Consider the following 5,986-nt stretch of genomic DNA (forward strand, 5'->3'; position numbering starts at 1 on the left):
CAACAACTGTTGGTACTATAAGTGCTAAGGTAGTGCGCAAAACACAAGTGTCTCCCCACTCACCCAATAAGCGCCCTGCCAAAACACTGAGCGGGGAGACTGGGGAAAAACTGCAGTGGTGTTGAGTTGTTGTAGGTAACCAGGAAAACCTGTAGTTAAGTTTTAGTGGTTTGAGTATTCTCCTGTTAATCAAGTGGAATGGATTTGTTCATGAATAGAAACAGTGTTGAATGAACTAATGTTTCATGGTAAATGGGTGTGTAGGTGTGTATATGTGTGTGTGTGTGTGTGGGGGGGGGGGTTTCTGAATGAATATTTTTTAAATGTGGGCAGAAACATCCCCTTCACGTATAACTGTTGTGACGCCTATACCCCAATGCCCCAGGATTTATGCAAATTCACACGTTTCCAATAACCAGTTCTTTAGAATGGAATCAAAACTCAACAGCTTACAAATCATTTAGCCGGGTGAGACATTCTTACATCAAACAACAGCCTCATCATGTCCACGTTCTTTATAAACTGAAGAGCCATTAATTGAACATGCATTTGGTAAGTATAGGCTAGAATTTCATAATGCGGTATACCATTGGCAGGAGAATTAGTGACACCAGTTTGATTATAGTCCCAACATGTGCTCGTATGAAAATCTCAGGAATCATAGCAGATTAAATGTGGTTCCAAAATGCAGGTGAGACCAGCAGCTAGTTTACTAAGAAAATCAAAGCAGCCACAGAATAGATAAACACATCTTCACACCATCAGCTGCCACTGAGAAGAACAGTACCAAACAGCATTAAAATCTATAGTTCTATTTCAGACAAAAACGCAACGTGGAGGATTATCTGTTCAGCAAATTAGGCCAAAGAAAAACAGCTAATGTGTTGAAATGGGAAGGAAAGAGGAGGAAGAAAAATCTTTATGGGCGTAACGAGATACAAACAGGCCAATAATCCACTTTTAACAAGATAAGTGATCATGGCCTTTTGTCAGTACGTTGAAGCTGTGCAATCAATGGTGGTGATTTAGCCCCCCATGTGCTTCAGGGGCCCCCTCTGTGGCAGAAGTCGAGATCTTCATTTATCAGCCACACGTCTTGCACAAGACTGTGCCCTCACCTGCAGGGTGTTTGATCAGCGGTAGTGACAGAAAGGTGGAGAGGGGTGAAGCGGCGGCATGGAGGAAAGGAGAGACGGAGAGGGTGAGAGGAAGGAGGTAAACGTGAGGGATGGAGATTTGAAGGGAGGCAAGGAGACCATGCTTCCACTGCCCTGCTGTCAGGTAAATACCATCTGGTTGTTTTACAGATGAGGCTGCAGCTGCTGGTGTTTGAAATGCACCTCATACACCGTGTCCTTTCCTTTTGTACTCATTCTGTACTTGCACGGGTATGTTCCAAACATTTGACACAATATAAATCCAAAAACACCAACATTATAACATTTATTATTTAAAAAAAAATACTAGTTGGAAAGTAAAGAAGATGAAAACATTCACACTTAAAACAGTAAATGCTCATTTATTGTTAGCTTAACTCATAGAAAAACATGTATATCATCCCAAAACAGTAATCAACAGATTTGTGACAGTTTCATGAATCACCGTGAGCTTTTATTATTTTGTTTGCGTCATCTGTGTTCTGAAATTACTTTGGTTTTAAGGTGGCACTTATAAACAAAACTTCAAATAATGAACATTCAAATACATTTTTCATACATTTGTCATTTCTATCTGGTCTGAGGATTTTTAAGGATGGGTTTTGAATTCAGTCTCATACATGCTAAAACATTAAATAAACTTCCCTAAATATTAAAATAGCAAATGTTTACAGAATTTTTGCCTGATCGCAGGTTTATTCAAAATGCTTATGACATTTCTTGTTCAGCTAGCCGTGTTATTTTAGAAACTTTAAAATGCAGTTCACATTTTTTTTTCTTTATTAGAACTACTAGAATCTTTAGCTTCTTTACAATACAAATTATTGCTTATGCACTGTACCATCTATAACAGCCTTCATTAATGTTTTATTTATTTTTGTACAGTTTTGTTTTAATCTGATGCTTCGAAAGGCATTTTGAACATTTGTGCCCTACATACTTTAATTTAATCTGAAGGCCATAAAGCTTGGCAAAAATTCACTTGGAAAGCCTTGAAATATTTTATCATGCCTCCAAATTTCCCTGCTCGTAGAGTAGCAACAGTAACAATAGCTGTCTTACTGAGGCAGGAAATGCCTGACAGAACTCATCGTCAGCCTCCAGTAATATGAACCATTTTCCCCAGAGGTTTGGAGGAACTATGAACAAACTCACAGGCAGGGGTGTCTTGATAAAATTGCCCAGCTTTGCTCTTAATTCCACAATATTATCACTGCTGTTATTGTCAGTCTCTGAGAATGTAGGTCAGAGAGTGTTTGTTGATCGTGTGTTGAAAGGTAGATTTATATTGCTACTCAGCCTCCGCCAGTTCTGACACATTGCCTGGAAACAGAGTCCAGTCCACACTCATCGGAGATAAAGAAATGTCATTCATCCTGTTTATTCTGGACCTGTAATAACCAATGGATCCTATCTTCTAGCTTCAGCTGAGGTTATGATTGCTTTTACCCAAAATAATGAGACAAGAGTCTCTGTTTCAAGTTAACTTTTAATTTGCCAGTTATTTCTCCAAATGTAAGGACTACTAAAAATAAATAAATAAAATAATGGAAACTGCACAGCAAGAACTACTGTGACCTTATTCATTTACTTTTTTTTAATCTTATAATCAGTGTAAACACACCTTTAATTACGTGTCCATCATTTTTAGGTTTAAGCTTCTGCTTTCCACCTTTTTCATTCAGAGCTACGTGACTGCTTGTTAGGCCAATTCAAACATCTGCACAGCACTGAGCTCCAGCTGCTGCTTTTGTGTTGGATTAGCTACATCTGCTCGGAGACAAGTCGTAAGCTTCAAAGTAACCAAGATAAGCCTCCCTCTACATTAAAAAAAAAAGAACACTGCTCTCTCATGCTAACGTGGGAAGTACTCTCATGTCTAGCTTTCAGTTTCTTTCAATCACAATCTTATTTTCTTGGCTTTCTAGTACCTATAAAACAAAAACTAATCCAAAAACACCTTTCTGCAGCTATCTTGTCAGAGCTAACACATGTGGTTTGTGTCTGTTGTTAACTTAAAATGGCAAATGAAAATTAAATTGCAATTATTCCTGGTTTACATGATAAGACACAGGAAGTTATATATATATATATATATACAAGCATATTTTTGACCACACCTTAATATTAATCCGATAATTCAGGATTAATGGCCAATTTAACATATTTCTCTGGTGAATAAATAAAAGAGCTCTTAAATCTGTGCATCAGGCCACTATTCCATTCTTCAACAGGGGAAATGTCAATGGCTAATTACTAATTTTTACCTTACTGTGGCTCCTAAGGTCTCAACTAATTGGCTATTTGGACTTGGGGAAATGGCACTGCCTCAAGGCCAGTTACCCCTGGAAACCGGGGAATGAACAAACCGACTTTCAAGAGTGCACGACACAGGAGGATTAATCAGTCAGGTCCGGGCAGACAACCAGGTAATGGGTTTGGAGACTCGATATCTCTTTCATATGTTTTTCAAGGTTAACACCCAAACTAATGGCCCATGAACAGCAGACTAAAGGGTTAATAAAGCCTTCTCTTGTAAAATGGCTTGAAATGTTGGAGTAAATAATAATAATATGAAGTGGTGGTCAACAGTACAAATAGTCAGTGAATACCAGTCTGTATTTTCAGAATAAAACTGTTTAAAAATATTTAATATTTGAATAAAAAAAAAACACTCTTAATATAAGCAATAACTAAATAAATTAATAATAAACAAAACTTGTCCTTTAGCTCACATATTGCCCTTTCTGCTGAAGCTTCTCTCCTTTTTGTTTGACAGATGAGAATCTAAGTTTCGTCAAGAGCAACACATGTCAGTTTTGATAGCAAGCTACATGTGATATAATCACTTCCGCCTCTGTATCTTAGATTAGGCGTCGGATACGTAGTGAAGCACTGGGAGGCAGATCCAAGAATCTGTGTTGAAATAAAATGAACACAGAAAAGTTGTTGGTCAAACTCAAGCAACATTTTATCTTACATTGTTTTACCATGTTCTGCACTGTGCAAGGGACGCTCTTTTAACAATCTGCAGAGCAAAATATGATATATCCGCCTTGTCTGTTTAAAAAAAAAACACAATTTACTGATTGACAATTTACAAATAGCTGTTTTACAAAAGCGGTCACATTTACACTATAATCTGTCACACATGAAAACATGCAAACAAACATCACACAGACCATAACTTAACTTCACTTAGACATGAAGAATATATTTTTAAATTTAAAGGGTCAGTGAAAACACAAAACTGGAATAATACAACACTTGTAGTGAACGTCCATTGCAGCACTGCCCTTATATCCAGACTGGTTTGCAAATTAACATATGCATTTTGTCTGCATAAAAATGAAACAGCCTAGCATTCCTTGAAATAAATTCTTATTGTCCATCACCTTTTATGACAAAGCTTTAATTCGAGACGGATGTCATAGTCATATCTTGCAAGATGTGATAATGCTCATTGTATGTGTTCACAGTGACTCTCAACTACTAAATATAAAGTTTATCAGCAATCATTTTGAGTAAAAAATATAGCTATACATTAATGTTGCCATGGATATATTTTGTATTAGCCATCTTGAGTTGGGCTTCTGAAAAATTTGTCTAGATCTTTTGCACTTTTTGATTTTTACCGATTAGCAAATACATTATTGCTCCACCTACAGGGGGATTTTAGTTCTGTTATAAACCCAAGTATGTGTATTTATTCAATGTTCAGAAAAAAAGCACTTTGATTTCCACAGGGTACATATTGCCTTAAAAATATACTGTTTCCATTTAGATGATTGGCAAAAAAATAATTATTTGGTTAACTTAATTTGAACCTGTGTAACATTACTTTATGTTCATAAAGCACTATAACACTAAAATACTCTCTTAACTAGATATGACTCACATCTGCCATTCCACATTCCAAACATGGAAATGCCATCTCATGCTACAAGGAGCTCCAGCATGGCGCCAGAAGAAACAACACAGCCAAGTAAAGAAGGCAGGGAGGCAAGAGAACTCGGCATTTTAACAGACTGGCAGAACCTTAGCCGTGGAATCTACTGGAGCCCATCACTGGGGAGAGTGACAACAGATCAATAGCTGTGATTAATTAACTTCTAATGAGTTCATCTGAGTGTTGAGAGGCCCAGAGAGTTGGACATGACCCATTGTCTTTTTTTTCTGACCTATTCTAATCTTAACCTTCTTTTATTTTAGATAGATAGATGCATTTTGAAAACCACCTTGTTTTAATTTGTAACAGGATTCCGTAAAACAGAATACAATAATTTGTTATTCTCATTAACCCATATTTTATTCACTTCGAAGCATAGTCAATATCAAATGTTTAAACTCAGAAATTGTGCCATATTTGGAATGAAAAATGGATAATTTAAAATTTTATATCAGCAACACTTTCATAAAAAGGTGGGAAAAAAATCTGTAAAAAATTGTAGAAGCAAGTATTACAAATAAGAACTAACAATATTGAGAAGGTTAGGTATTTAACAAAGATTTTAGAGAGGCTAAATCACTCAGAAGTAAAAATGGGCAAAGGTTCACATTCTGTGAAAAACTACTAGCATGTCTTGTATGGAGGAAGCTGAGTTGTGGGAATTTAGGGCTGGTCTGTCCATAACCGGGGACTGATGTCATTGAGGTAGTTAAAAAGCTCCAGATTTTGGTGGTGGATCAGATCCACTCTGAGTTCTTCAAGACTCTGGATGTTACAGGGCTGTCTTGGTTGACATGCCTTTGCAACTTCACATGGACATTGGGGGCAGTGGATTGGCAGACTTGGGTGGTGGTTCCCCTCTTCATCAAAGGGGACCAGA

This window comes from Nematolebias whitei, chromosome 8, assembly GCF_014905685.2.
Source record: "Nematolebias whitei isolate Nwh7 chromosome 8, NemWhi1, whole genome shotgun sequence".
In the NCBI taxonomy this organism is placed as follows: domain Eukaryota; kingdom Metazoa; phylum Chordata; class Actinopteri; order Cyprinodontiformes; family Rivulidae; genus Nematolebias; species Nematolebias whitei.